Here is a 16,150-nt window from a genome sequence, read left to right on the forward strand (position 1 = left end):
ATAAGTAAAGGGGTCTCAAAACTTTAAATTTCCATATATTCTACTGACAACATTCTGTTTTGGTTTATGAAGCTTTAATGAAAGAACTCAGCAGACCTATTTAGAAAATTCTAAAATTACCAGTACTGTATACTTCTGTTTCTTATACACTAGGTTTTAAAAATTAGACATTACCATATAAAACTCTAACTTCTCAGAAAAACTACTGCTCACAGGCAATTCACACAGCCCCAACTTATTTTTATTGTGTTTATCTATGTGAATTAGAGCTTGAAAAAGGTTGAGTGAGAAGTATTCACTATTTCATCTCTACCGATCAGGTGCAGTACAGATGGCCACAGGAAAATACCCTGCTGCTTTGACATTATTCCTTCAATGGGAAATGGAAAGGCAGATTTCTGACACAGAATAGGTTCTATATACTCACAGCCTCACAGTAAAAACTTAGACCATGACAGCAGAAACAAAATTTAGTTGCATGAACACTTGCCATCAAGAAATTAGGTACAAACCAATTTGTAAAATAAAAACCAGAAACAATGGTTTTATACACATCAGCAGTTAGCACTTTTAACATTGAAAGAGTCAAAATTCAACTAACAATCTTCAGAAAAACAACACTTCTTGTTTTTTCCAAGAAAGCATTTAACCAGATAATTAACATCTATAACTGGTAAATGCTTAGTTACTGCAACATGCAGACTGTACTTTGTATGTACACTATAAAAGTTATTTATCTCATTGAGGCACTCTCCTTACAGTATCTTAGATATCATTATGTTATTTATCTTCTAGGCATAAGGATTAAGATTTTAAGATTCTATTTTTTAAAATAATTGTTTAAGATGCCTTTTTCTATTATTTCCCTCCAAAAAGCTAATAGAACTGTATACTTTATTAGGGCAGATGACCATGTCCTTCAAAGACAATAGGGAAGCCACCCAGAACTACTAGAGAGATAACAGCAAATTACCTATACATTTTCCTTGCCAGATTAGGAGTCAAGCCAAAATGATATTTTAAGCCTGCAAATCAAAGAATTCATAATGGTTGCACCAAACTGTATATAGCTGAAGTTTCATGTCATGCCTACCATAAATGCATGGAGATAGCAGGCTGACATGTTAGAATATCGCTACAAATAATTAATGTGTTTTATGCACAGCAGATTGATTTAAATAAAAATTTCCACTTTGAAATTCATGTATTTCCTCAACTTGCATTCATACTGCATTGCATACTGGTTGCATCACTGCAACGTGAACAGAAAGGGGGGGGGGGTTGAGAGAAACACCTTACTCATTTTTGACTGCCTGAATATTCAGATCAACACCACTCCAGACTAGGGCACAGAGTGCTGTCATTCATAAAGCTTCTGTTTCCCCTCCAAGGATGCCTAGGAACAGGATCTGTACTAGGAGGTTGGGCCAGATAGACAGAATGGATATTCTGCTAGTACCCTGATGCCCATCAGTCTCCCAAACTAAACTGACAAAGAAGTCTCTTGTATAGTGTGATGTTGGAAAACTCCAAGACATTTGATATGAGGAGTTATCAACTTCCATGTGAAAGCTGCCTTGATTGGAAGAACTCCAGACTTCACGGCCACCATAACAACCATGTGGCTGTCTCAGCACATCTCTACCCTGATGTACAAAGTGTGGCATGCGCTCAATACTTTCCTCCCCTCAGCTATACAACTGTTCAGTAGGAGATAGAGTGGTAATCCCTGCACTGTCATGGACAGAACATTTCCCAGTAACGTTTGGATTGGCAGCAACACTTCCCCCATTAAGATGATTTGCCCATGGAGAGTGATAAATTCCTAAATGCTCTGTGAGATTTTCCAGATGATATGGCAGGCACCCCCATCAAAACCTTGGTCTCAGTGTGGATCAGCAACATGAAAAGGGCCATAGACATGGTCATTTCTAAATCCATCAGAGTAAGCTACAGATGCCCTGTTGTTTAACAGGAATGCTAGGTGGTGCAAATCTTATACTGAACACAACAAAAAACAAGTGAGTGCACATATTGCATCTAATATGTGGTGGTAGTGATGACAAAGTAAATACAAAGTAAATATAAGGTAAAGGAAACCTGGACGGTTAAGTCCAGTCAAAGGCAAATACAGTGGTACCTCGGGTTAAGTACTTAATTCGTTCCAGAGGTCCGTACTTAACCTAAAAGTGTTCTTAACCTGAAGCACCACTTTAGTGAATGGGGCCTCCTGCTGCCACCATGCCGCCAAAGCATGATTTCTGTTCTCATCCTGAAGCAAAGTTCTTAACTCAAGGTAATATTTCTGGGTTAGCGGAGTCTGTAACCTGAAGCATATGTAACCCAAGGTACCACTGTATGAGGTGCAGTGCTCATATCATTTTTCAGGCCGGGGAAGCCTCCGTTTGTCCACAGACAGCTTTCCGAGTCATGTGGGCAGCATGACTAAACTGCTTCTGGCATAACAGGACACTGTGATGAGTGCCAGAGTACACGGAAATGTCATTTACCTTCCCACCGCAGCAGTACCTATTTATTTACTTGCACTGGTGTACTTTCGAACTGCTAGGCTGGCAGAAGTTGGGGCAAAGCAACAGGAGCTCACTCCATCACACAGATTCAAATTACCGACCTTCCGATCGTCAAGCCCAAAGAGGCTCAATGGTTTAGACCACAGTGCCACCAGTGTCTCTGATGACACAGTAGGCTAACCTCTCTGTCATCGTTGCATTTCAAGTAACTATCCAATATAGTCTTGGGCCTTTGGAATCCTGGTGGGACTCATTTGTAATTGTGTTGTTTAAAAAGCTTAAGTCCGGGTTTTAGTTGTCCCCCTCCTATGGTTCTCCCCCCCTACCACACACTGAAAAGGAGCCATTAACTCAGAAAGTCTTTAATAGAATGCCATTATTCAGTTTTAGGACACTGTAAGTGTAGATTATAATTTTTAATGGGGTGTTACATTCACGATAAATTCACTCTCTTTGTAAATCAAGCTTTTTTTAAAAAAAGAAACCTTTGCCGCAACAGTATTTTTAAAATTAAATTTTGAATTTTAATGCCCATTTTTTAGTCACTGTCAATTCCAAATGGAATATTATGCTGCTAAAAGCAGGGAATGTCATTATATCATTTAGATCCATAAGTGTCATTCATATTTAAACAATTTCATGAAGAATGTTAATTTCAAACAGCCACAGAAAATTATTTGGTGTCACTCCTAACAGAACAATTTCAAAACAAGAAAGTACTGTAAACTAACACGAAGGTGTTTCTGCAGTATGCAGATGTGAATAGAAAAGAATGGCACAATTTGATACGAGACAAAGCAGCTGGTGGGCAAGAGCATATGCTAATCATGTTGGCCAGAATGTTTCATGTTCTTATGCTATACATCTGTCCCACCCACCTGCTGCACTTTTTCTCAAAACTACAAGTTATTTGGGACAAAGACTGTGTTTATGCTGTGCGTTTATACAAAATAATGCAGCAGTATGCTGTACTGTATATAATTTGGGACTCTCAAAACCTCAAAACTATGATTGCTAATCTCAAAACATGGCTACCTTGAAAACTCTACCTTGCTATCTTTACCCAATAACAGATCTCACTGGAAAGGCTAGGTAGGCCTTTTGATCATTCTTTTAAAGTGCCTCAAACAACTATGTGTTGTACATAAAATAAATATAAAACATAGCCCTGCTCTCAGGATTACAATCTAAAAGATTGGTCATATGAGGAAAGGGAGGAAGAAGGAACAATGTAAAGTAAGGAGATTAATTCAACATACAACTTTTTATCATATTTATAATGGTTGTTTTTCTGCAGGGTTCTCAGGAACAGAAAAAATTCCTTGCACTGAAATAGGTACCTTGTTTATAAGCAATGTATTTTTAAAAAAACTTTTTCTTTTAATGGATCAGAAGACGCATTAACAGAACTTATCCCCAGGTTGTTTATAGGACTGCAGCCTTAACAACCCATTCCTAATCATAGAGCAAAGAAAGGCTGATCCATAGACGGCCGTACTTCTCAACAAAATTTAATTGCTTTTAACAAAAAGTTAAATTTGTTCTACAGATCTAGCTAAACCAATGAGAGCCAGAACCCTCCTATTTGGTAAGTGCCATTTGTTATGGTTTAGTTGAAACTAGAGAAAAGAACTTTTCCCAGCTGTCAGTTCATATATCTGCTCAGATGGACAATACTTCACCAAACAAGAGGAGATCCAAGTCCTTGAAACAGTTCTATTCAGAATAGACTCACTGGAATTAATGGACATTATTAACTTAGGGCTGTTGGTTTTTATAAGTCTACTCCAAGTAGAACTTAGCGAGATACAACCCATGGGAAGCTGTCTTATACCAAGTCAGACCTCTGGTCCATCTAGCTGAATACTGATAACTCTGAAACTTCTCCACAGTTTCAGGCAGAAGTCTTTCCCAGCCTTTTTTAGATGCCACTAGGTAGATGGAACCTGGGACTTTCTGCTTGCAAAGCATGTGCACTACTGCTCAGATATGGCCCTTCCCCAATATAATACCCTTATTTGCAGGATCTTTGAATATGTGCAAGTTTAAAAGGTGATGGATCATATATACAGTCATACCTCGGGTTGAGATTGCTTCAGGTCGAGCGTTTTCGGGTTGCGCTCCATGGCGACCCGGAAGTAACGGAACACATTACTTCCACGTTTCGCCGCTCACACATGCACAGACGTTCAAAATGACGTCACGCGCATGTGCAGAAGTGGTTACATTTTGCTCTGGATGTGAGTGGGGCTCCGGAACGGATCCTGTTCGCATCCAGAGGTACCACTGTAATTGTTACAAGAATGTGGGCCCAAACTTATATACAGATGAGGAATATGAAAGGATTCAATGGTGCAAGCAATTCCCTTAAGGTAAGATACTAACTGTACCAAAGAAGAGTCTTTATTTTATTTACTGGTTGTTACAGAATTTCATACTGTATCTTAATTAATGAGAAAATATCTAGAATTTCCCAGAAGGAACAGGGAGTGCAAGGCAATTTAAGATATACCCTGGCCTGTCCTCTATTAAGTTGTGTGAGTGCTAGATCTAGCTCTTCCATTCATTTCTCCTGTATTGAAACATAATGTTGTTGTTGTTGTTTAGTCATTTAGTCGTGTCCAACTCTTCGTGAACCCATGGACCAGAGCACGCCAGGCACTCCTGTCTCCCACTGCCTCCCGCAGTTTGGTCAAAGAAACATAATGTAGGCTCCAGCATATTTCAGTTTTGTTTCTGTTGTAAACAGCATCACTAATGTCAGATTGACTTTACTGTTCAGGTTGCAAATGTATTCCAGACAGCCTTCATCTTCACAAGTGAACTACATACTACAGGAGTAGTAAAAGCTAGCATGACTAGACTGAAAAACACTAAAGATTCAAGTCTATAGTCCCCTGCAGAAAAGTCAGTCAGCATTCAGGTGTCTTACATTTCTAGACAATATGGAATCACCCCTTTTGCTCTTAGTATACCAGTTGGTGTCATGGGAAACAGATGCACTTGATCATTAAAATACTGTAAGATGTAAATGTTCCACTTTAAACAATTCTTCTTTCAGAATGACTGAAATAATTAATTTAACATACTGTTATTCCTTTCAAGTTAGAAAAGAAGCTGTTCCCTAGAGATAATATCTTATTTCTCATACCATACAAGGCACCATGATAGTGACAGTACATAACGTCTCATCCAGTGCTTAATGATTCCCCTCCCCCATGACACTCTAATCATGTTTTTAGATTTCTTGGAGTTATTTACATTGTAAAAAAATCTTACAATATAAAAGCTAATTTATGTATCCAATATACAGTAAATACCGAAATAATGCCACTGCATGCAGTAAAGTGAGTCATTAGTGACTTTAAATTTTTTTTGGTAAAGTACAGCTAATATTTCATGTTTCGGAATAGAATTGCACTGATAAGGCTCATACATTTAAATATGCATATCTCCTCACAGTGTTTTAAAAACATGACAACACTTGTCTATATCAATTCTTTGCTTGCACTTCTTCAGGTGTCACTTTTTACATGACAGAAAAGATACCCACCTACACCCAATCCCCCCACAAACTTATTATGGTTTAGAGACTATATTACCCTCAGAATTCCTAAGCATGAATGCAGGGCTTCTTGGGTATGAACTTTTTTTAAAAAAACTTCCATAGTCAATAATGAAACGTGACCACACAGATAATTAATTGAATGGCAGCTACTTTGTTTCCCTGCACTCCGTAACAAGTGGTGTGGCTGGTGGTCTCTTTTGCCTCACAATTAAGTTACAACACACCTGAAATTTTCAACCTTACTAGTAGGATCTTATATAAAACATTACCAAGGTTTTTTTTTGTTATTTCTCCTATCCTCTTCTTAAAGTTCATCTTGGAGTAAGACAATCTTATCTATTTCCCAACTGTCTAACTGTCAGATATAGTCATCTACCTTTCTCAGGCTGTCTCAGATGTAGTTTGATACATGGGCACCACTGGTAAGGTAAGGCAGAACAAAGTGTTCATTCCCTTAATATTATTCTTAGTGCCCCAAGTCTCCAAGGCTAGGCTGCTCTCAAAGAACATTACAGTGAATGGCTTATGAAACAATCCGAGAGGACTACTTCCCCCCACCTCATTGTATCCACAAGGCTCAGACCTCCATGTGCTGCTAGAATGTCCCCTGTCATCTTTCTTTTTACTGCTTATTCCACCCTGCCCTCCTCTGCTGCCATTGAAAATTGGAGGGGGGAAAGCAGAGTGCCACCCTTGAGAAATAGAGGTGGAGTACCAGTAGGTTCTAAGTTGCTCTGCAGACTTGCAAAGGAACTGTGGCCATTCACTTACCAGTTGGCTGCAAGAGCCAGTTTTTAAAAGCCTTAGTCCACTCCATGCTTGGCAACAGCTCTCAGATTGATTGCCCTCCGCCACTAAAGCATTTTGTTCAATGCATACTTTATACAGCTGTGGAAGTGCACACAGAACAGCAGATCCAGCTGGTGGTAGAATGGGAATCCTCAAACAGAAAAATCCTATCGCTACCTCCTCCTGAGGCTTTGGCTCTTGGGACAGCAGGCAGTGCCTTTTCCCTACTGCATATATTGGAACTGGAGAAGACTCAGAAGAAATAGGACAGGTCGGGGGACTTCTGGATCAACGTCCTCTGAGACTCATTGCAAAGAGGGACTACAACAGAGTTACACTTTATGAGGGCTAAATGCACTCCCCAACCCCACATGTGGTGCAAACCCTTTTTCCACAGAGAAAGAGAGATCTCTTTACTCACACCTCCACAACTGTGGTGCCACAATCCTGATACCAAGGAGAAATGGGCTTTCAGCCCAGTCTTCAACCTAGAAAACTCTGCAGCCTGCCCAGCCCTTTGGATGCAAGTCTTTCCATTCCCTTCCCCCTTCCTTGTTTGATGCCTCAACAATCAACTGTAAACCTGCACCCATCTCCAGTTCAGTTCACATTAAAAAGGCCTTGTCTGCTGTGCTGTATACAGCCTGCTACAAATGCATTTCTTTCTTTATTTTAGAAAACTGTTTGTCTGTTTGTTATGCATTTGGAAAGTTCTTAAGATATTGTAAGCAAATTTTGCATGGTGGTTCCTGATATCAAAGAAGAGGCTTCAGACTATATTTGGATACAACTGGACATGATGTTGATCAAAAGGGCGAGTTGAACCTTTCGAGACTGCACTGTTTTTTTCATAGAATCATAGAATCATAGAACTGTAGAGTTGGAAGGGACCCTGAGGATCATTTGTTTTAGAAACCCCAAGCAATGCCAAGTATGAGGCTGCAGATAAGCTACATTATGAACAGTCACTTAGATCTTTGGAGAAATTTTACTTGTGGTACCATATCCTATGGAATATCACTGGATAGTTTCACTGCAATACAAAATATGCCCTTCTGCTTGCCATATGTAAAGCACCATCTATTTACATCAGGCATCTTGTAAAGATACATATTTTTGCCCTGGCTTTCCCTGATCCATAAGGTCAGAACCTGCTACTTCTGAATTCCTGTTTATCTGTCTATCTATCTATTACTGTTGCATTGTTTTTGTGCCATTTACCTGATCCAGTAAGGCTTGTCATATGATCTTATTAACACACATGTGTGCAGAACCAATCAGAGGGGGTCAGGGGGACCATTTGGCCTGAGGCCTTGAGCTCAAAGGGGGCCTCAAATTTAGACACTTGTCGATGTTTTAGTATTGTATAAATTTTGTGACTTGTTTTCACGTACAGTGGACTAAAATGTGACACACACTTTCAGCTTGAAATGGCTAGGAAAGTGTTTGTTAGATAAGTTTCAAAATTCAAATTATGTCTCAGTCTACTTTTCATGCCTTGTTTTGGTTTTGGGTGCTGCATCTTTCAATTCATTATGGCTAGCGGCCTCAAAAGTGGAAATGGCTGGAAGTAGCCCTGAAAGGCTCGCCTGTGGGTGGGTGATGCTTACAACCTGAATATGGGAATTCCTCAGAGTAACAAGACAAATCATACTTCTAACCAGTGCTTTTTTCTGGGGGGATGCAGGGGTACACATACCCCTTAACGTTTTGTGAATCTAAGTTTGGCCTCATTGAGGGGTAGTATTTCAATGAGTAGGAAAATGAGAGTACCCCTAAACATTTTTTTTAAATTGTTTTTAGCACTGCTTCTAACAGAACAAAAAACTGACAAGGGAAAGGAAAAGAGAGAGCAGAAATACCACTTCAAGCTCATTTGTTTTAGAGATGGCTAGCTTTCACAATCACAGGATATCTTACAGCACAATCCAAGCCATATCTACTCAAAAGCAAGTGCCATTGAACTAAACAGAAGCATTACCAACTTACCAGGAAGTAAGCCTCATTGAGCACAGTGGGACTTACTTCCAAATAAATACAAATAGAACAGTGCTGGTAAAGAGTCTGATTAGAAACATTACTCATTGGGGGAGGGCAGGGAAAAGAATGAAATATATTCTATATAATGTACTTTACTTTTAAATACATTGTTGCTTATGCTAAATGTGGTGAACAACAAGAATAAATGCCTGTTTCCAGGTTGAACTGACAAAAAATGTAAATAAAAATGATCAGACTAGTGTAATATAAAACGCCAAAGAAATGAAACAAGAAGAAACTACTCATAAACTACATTTTTCATTATTCTAGGATTTGAGATTACATTGTCCAGATGCAGAATCGAAAAGGTTGGTCAGCGCTACAATTTGAAGTGATGAAACTAGCACATGTAAGAATAGTAGGTTTAAAACAAAAAAGTAATTTGAAGCTAAGTATTATTCATATGTATAAAAAAACCCAGTATAGTAAAGAGTCCCTGATCTGTGATACATCAGCACAAGTAGTGTCTGAGGCAGCTGTATTCAAGGGGTATGGAGCAACTGCTTTCATAACATTAAGAAACTATTGTATAGTGCTCTTTAAAGAGACATTAATGAATGGCTTAGCATGAATGCAGCTGCATTGCACTGCTGACAGAACAGTATCTTGTCCTTACCCTGTATTTGTCTTGAAAGTATCACAGCTAAAAATATTTTCAACTACAAAGCATTGTACTACAGGGATTCTCCTATTGTGCATGAAAATAGTACCAGCAGTGCTTGTATACTCTCAGTATACTATTAGGATAGCTGTAGTTAGGATTTTTATTTAGGCATAAAAAAAAAATTCAATAGAACTTTTCATACAATTGTATGGTAGTGGCAATAGCTTTGTAAAACCAAGACAGACCTACCTGCCTCATTATATTTTCAAGCGGGCACAAGTCTAATAATGTGTATAAAGTGCTGATACTTTGAAGTATAATGCAATTCTGCTATGTTAAAAATTCAGAAATCAAATAAAATTAAACACTCCAATTTTATGATAGGATAGGTGGCTGATGTGTCATAATGTATATCTAGCACTCGATACTTTTAAAAAACTTTATAGATATTCAGAGTTACTAAGGAACTAACCCTATAGGCCTTATATGTAGAGAACTCCTTATACTGTGTATCAAGTTCACTGAAACAAACTAGTTACATAACCTATTCTTTCACTTATGACCTATTTCTTGTAGAAAACCAATCATAATTTGAAAATGTTTGGATACTATGTTTAATTTACAATGTTCCAGAAAACACTCTTTAAAGATATTTCATTAGAGGCAGGAATTGTTATATTAAACATTCTATTGAAGTTCTGTATTTATATTGATTCCTTAAATTATTTGCAAAAATAAAGAGATTCTCTAGTGACTTTATTAAACCTATAAATCATATTCTCTAGTATATCCTATTCAAGCAAAGAAAAATGCAGCATTCAAGTAGAGACAAAAGTCACATATGTCATTTGAAATAAGTATATTTCTGATATCTGAACAAATGTATTTTAGCTATAAATTAGTTGCTACGCCAGAGCTGGATTTTTCACTTGATTGCAGAGTGTTGTGCTTGTTATTATGAATATTCAACACACATGGATATAAACGTTTTCCAGACAAGCAAAGATAACAAACTGTTTCGAAATATCTCAAGTGTCAACTTAAGCCATTCGGATAACTTTCCTGCACGGTGCCTCGGTTACTACTATCCATCGTTATTGCAACCCACCATCCATCTTCACAGAACTGTAAAATAGCCTGTCTGCCATATATAGCTCCGGGGCTCCTGTCATATTTTGCCCTTTAATACAAAGAAGTTGACGGCAGGGTACTTACCACCGTTCAATTTTTTCTGCAAAACGTCATCCACAACCGCGTAACCTTTCACAAAACCCGTAGGAAGGATGAAGGAGCAGGCATCGGTGCCCCAAGCCGATTACCCGAAGGAAGAAGTTATTTACATGTTAGAATCCAAGCCCAGCGTCGCGTGGAGAGAGACAAATTGTTCAGCACTCCCTTAGATCAGCCATATTACTCTCCCAAATCAAACAACACTTCACTTCCCAAGCTGCTTCCCTAGCAGCCTCGGCGAAGACAACTGGCAGGCGCTCCCCCAGGCGAGTCCTGCCCCCACCCCCACCGCGGGCACTGCTCACAAATGTTATTTCCGAGCCCCCCAAAACGCCGCGGAACTTCACCCCTTAAGGAGTCCCCCATCCAACACTAGAGCCGCCGGAGGAAGAAGAGGAGGAGGAGAAGGGGAGGGAAGGAATGAAGAAGAAAAAGAAAAAGCAGGGCAGGAGAAAGTAGATCCGACTATTCCGAGCGCCACAAATGTGCGGACTGGATTTCTCCCACCAAGGATCCGGAACGACGAGCCCCGGCCACACTCGCTAGGAAAGCCGCCTCTGACTTAACTCTTTCCTGACCAGGTAACAGTGTTTGACAAACTGATATTGACTCAAGCACAATAACCCTCGCTCTCCAATAAGCTCTCTGCTGGCACAACAGAGGGAAAATGTTGGGCAAAATCAAGGTGAGGGTTTCATGGTCTGATGGAACTCACGTTCATATTTGCGTTAAGAGCTGCGTGTCCAAAAGCCTGTGGATACTCTCAAAGCAGGAAGGAAACCTGTCATCTCAGGCCGTTAGGGGCTTCAGTCTGCCTCCCGTGAATAGTTCCATAAGCAAGGAAAGAGAGGCCTTTTTTTTCTCTTGCTAAAGAACTTAGTTTCTCCACCTCTAATGTATGTGTGTTAACCTTACAATACAATTTTAAAGTAGAGTTTTCATTCAACTTACTCTCAACACACTGGTACCACTTCTTTCTCTGTCCCCTTTCCAGCCCCTCAACTAGCTTCTGCCAAAAATACAGTTCAAGTGAACAGAAACAAAGGAAGCGTTATGTAACTTTTATTTCACTTGAGTTTTTATTCCTGAGCTTGTCCTCTAAAAATATCACAAACTCACCCAGTTATCCTTCAAAACTAACCTATCCACCACGAGGTCTTAAACCAAGGAGGACACTGTATGTTTCAAGCAATGTTAACTTGTGCAAAATTAAATAAGCTTGATACTACTCTTTAGATTCTTAGAAAATCAACAATTATCTTCATGCCAAAATTGAAACCTATTTTTCGGCTAAAATTCATATGGTTTTTAAAACAAGAATAGTTTTTATTTAACTTAAGCTATTTCAGACTTTCCCCAATAATGCAAAATTTCTGCTTGGTTAAAAAGACAAGGCTGTAATCTTATGCTCATCGACTTGGAATACTTATGATTGTAATTTTAAAACTCGAAAATCTGTGGGCCTTACTTGGAAAGAAACGAATAGAATCAGAATGCACGTGTAATTGATACACCAACCTTATAGATACAGTGCAATTTTGCTGCATCTGACACAACTTCAGTGCAGTCAGGGCAAGATTTACATCACGTGCCCAGTCCTTTACAATACAACAATTTTTAATCTGGAAACAGTGGCTACTACTTAATTAAGAAGGACCAATCCACCACCCTCCATCAGCATACCATTTTATGTTGGCTCAGAATAGTGAAATATGATGAAATGAAAATATAATAAAATCTATTGGGCTAACAGCCACTCTGCTATCAATGCTATCTATGCCACAGAATGTTTGTGAAAGATGAGAGAGACTTGATTCTCACTAATAATAATATTACACACTGAGTATGCATAAGGGGTTAAATAAGCCTCATATAGACTAGAACACAGCCTGTTTGACTGATTTAAATTCTAGTGTTGAAACTAGCCTAGATTTGACACTTGGTGTTGTGTAAAATAGTTAGAAATATTAATTTAAAATTTTAAAGGTTAGATAACTTAATAAAGAAAACAAACTTAATAAACTTAATAAAGAAAACAAATACATGCTTCACTCCCCATCCACCCACAACACATTGGCAATGGGAAAACATTCCAATTTGTGTCATTCAGCTGAGTGTATATCCAGAAAAAGAATTCCACAAAGATAATATTTATACATAAATTCACATATAAAAAGGTATGAAGATCAGGAATGTTGGGGTGAAGGATAAAAAAAATGCATTGTGTGTAAAAACCTAGGTCCTTGATTAACAGGACAATATTTTTTCCAAGCTCCCTCTAACATGTGTCATGATGTCATAAAATATGACATCATGGCATCCCTTAGGGAAAGAGCTTGTTGGTCAGCTGGAGTTTAAACACATATATAACTCACAATAGCTATGAGATACAGAGGCTGGGATATCTTACCCCAGAACTACAAATGTGTTGAGTATCTGTCATCTTTTCAGAGGTATTACTATGCACACTGTAGGATTTTTAATGAGATACTTCCTGTCAGTTGACTTAAAAAAATAAATTGTAGTTTAAAATTGCTTCTTCTATATTACAGAATATTTATACAGTGAATTCTGTTATGCTACCTTTCTCATAAGGAAAAATAGCACAAGAAATGTTGGGGGAGGGGGAGATTGCCCATAATTCCTGGATTTAGTAAAAGTTAAATTTAGTAAAATTTAGTAAAATTTTACTAAATTAGTAATTAGTAAAATTTACTAATTTTGGTAAAATACTAAAAAATACTAATTTTTTTATTAGTAAAATTAGTAAAATTTAGTAAAAGTTAAAATTAGAGGGACGTGGGTGGCGCTGTGGGTAAAACCTCAGTGTCTAGGACTTGCCGATCATATGGTCGGCGGTTCGAATCCCCGCGGCGGGGTGAGCTCCCGTCTTTCGGTTCCAGCTCCTGCCCACCTAGCAGTTTGAAAGCACCCTTAAGTGCAAGTAGATAAATAGGTACTGCTTTATAGTGGGAAGGTAAACAGCTTTTCCGTGTGCTGTGCTGGTGCAGGCTCGCCAGAGCAGCTTTGTCACTCTGGCCACATGACTCGGAAGTGTCTCCGGACAGCGCTGGCCCCCGGCCTCTTAAGTGAGATGGGCACACAACCCTAGAGCCGGACACGACTGGCCCGTATGGGCAGGGGTACCTTTACCTAAAATTAGTCAAGGTATGATTAAACTTTGCCAAACCCCCTGGATTTAGTTATGCTAGTATGCCCAGCGAGCTCCACAGAGCCAGCTGGATGGGCCATTAGCAGAGAACAAAGGCCAGTGATGGCCCATCAAGGAAACCATCAGAGGGCAAGACTGCCAAGCAAGAGTGAGTGGGGGCCCTTCTGTGCAGGGTGATAGTAGCCAGAAGCAAAGGCCAGACTTAGAATTTCAGCTTTGAATGAATAGGCTGTGGGGAGGTCCCTGGCAGCGAGGAGGAGATGAGTTGGTAGATGAGCCATCTACCAACAGAACTTCCATCTTATATGGACTGAATATTATTGTATTGGCCCTCATCCATTCATGATTCCAAGCAGTGGTTAGGGTTGAAAAGCAGCAGCTCTGGATGACATCAGCATAAAGTACACTGACATTTCATTCTAAATCTCCCATTCATCATGGTAATCCATCAGGGCAATGAAAGCAGTTTCCATGCCAAGATCAGGCCTGAAACTAGAATAAAATGGGCCAAGATAATCAGTTTCATCCAAGATTAAATGCACAGGGTTCACCCACTCAACTATCCTGTCAAAAGAGGCAAATCTCTGCCATCAGCTGATAGTTAATAAACATTCCTTGGAGTCCAAGGATTTTAATACGGAACAGGCTCACTTTCAAGGTGGTGTAGTTTGCTCACCCTCATAAAGAAACAATTGTCATGAGCCCCACAAAGACTTATTGGCAGGGGGTGGGGGGAGAGGAACGTGATGTGAGTCTGGAAACCAATTCTGGAGGATACAGTGGCTTGGGGGTACTGATCTAGTTGCTAGGGAGTGACCAAGTGGATTGTCAGGAAAATGACCTGCCTCAGCAACAGTGGACATCCCAAGTTCAGATGGAGTGGTAACTGTCCCACCTCCAGCTAGCGGAGTGATCCCTGCCATGGGGAGGCACCTTGAGTCTAGGTACAACAGTGAGCTGGCACTATCACCCTGACCTCCATCCTCAAGGATGTGACACCAGTTGTGACAATATGAGCAGAATCAGCCTACTTACAGGAGTGCCCACTTGCTTGCTCAGTCCCATAACTTTGGACAGGACCTGCACAAATGACTGTGCCTACTCTGCGCTTCAAAAGGGAAGCTCAGGGTGTGTGTCAAGCTATTCTTTTATCATGTTTTTCAGTCAATTATTATCCCCCAAAGTCGCTCATATCAATTTTTAAAAGTGAGAGTCAGTTTGTAAGCATGATGGGAAGATCTAAGAAGACAAGATGGGCAAAGGAAGGGTAGTGAAAGGAAAGGGGGGATCAGTTTACAGTCGGATGATGCTATTGAGGTATAAGCAGGCATTTATATCCAGTTCAGACCAAGCAGATCTTCCCTTGCTGTTGTTCTCATGCGAACTAGTAGCTGTAGCTCTTTGGCCAAAGGATGGGACCAGAATGTTCTCCCTCTATGCTTCTGTGACCCCAGGGCAACTGTTTGAGCAGAGTGCTCTTTCTGACATGGGAAGGGGCGCAAGTTACCTGCAGCAGCTGCTTCTCTGGCTAATGAATGAGACAGGCTGGTCTTTCCCCTGTCATGAAGCTCTTACTAGGAGGCATGGGATGCAACATTCCAGTGCCCCCTGATCCTCTGGTCAGTGACAGAGACCAAAATGTGCTTCCCTTTACTATGAAAGTCCCAGGAAAACAAGTTAATAATATTCAGAAGTAACAAAATATGTTATTTCCACAATCACAACTGGAAGTTAGCCAGTTCTATAGTAACACAAAAAATAATCAATCCATCATAGCAGATACTCAGAAATATATCAACCTACAGGCAAAAATAAGGAATCTGAACTAAAGGCAAACAAGTCAGAATCTATGTTAAAGATATGCCTAACCAACCTTTTTTCAGAGTACAGTGAAACAAATAGATCCCTTGATCCAGCTAAAGGAAGTATGCATATAGAAGCAGGCTTCCATGTTTGTACACCTCATTGGAAAAACACCACATTCACAACCAGGTTCATGAATCCCTTCAGGCATATATAAGGTTTTATATACATACAATGGAACTTTTAATTTTTCCACCTCACAAACCAACTTTTCTCACAGCATGTGAAGATGCTTCCTAAGATGCCCAAAGTTTTAAAGGCATCTTGTAAGGGGGGGTGGCATCTACAGAAGTATCACCAAGTTTATGGAGTCCTTTAAATCAGGATCCAAAGCTTATGTATATTGTGTTTTG

The 16,150-nt window shown here is 39.6% G+C and overlaps 1 protein-coding gene across 10 annotated transcripts in view; it reads right to left on the reverse strand.

Moving 5' to 3' along the window:
* The window catches only part of KMT2C (lysine methyltransferase 2C), a 133,196-nt gene extending 122,048 nt beyond the window's left edge, over positions 1–11,148 (reverse strand). For 7 of the 10 annotated variants that reach the window (XM_081834110.1, XM_081834107.1, XM_081834106.1 and 4 more), the window contains exon 1: positions 10,748–11,147. The gene's annotated coding sequence lies outside the window, so the exon portion shown is untranslated. Of the gene's footprint in view, positions 1–10,747 lie in introns of all 10 variants that reach the window. The other 3 variants (XM_081834102.1, XM_081834104.1, XM_081834105.1) reach the window with 1 other exon arrangement.
* Positions 11,149–16,150: the final 5,002 nt, after the last annotated feature.

This window comes from Podarcis erhardii (assembly GCF_964252035.2).
Source record: "Podarcis erhardii genome assembly, chromosome: 12".
Taxonomy (NCBI): domain Eukaryota; kingdom Metazoa; phylum Chordata; class Lepidosauria; order Squamata; family Lacertidae; genus Podarcis; species Podarcis erhardii.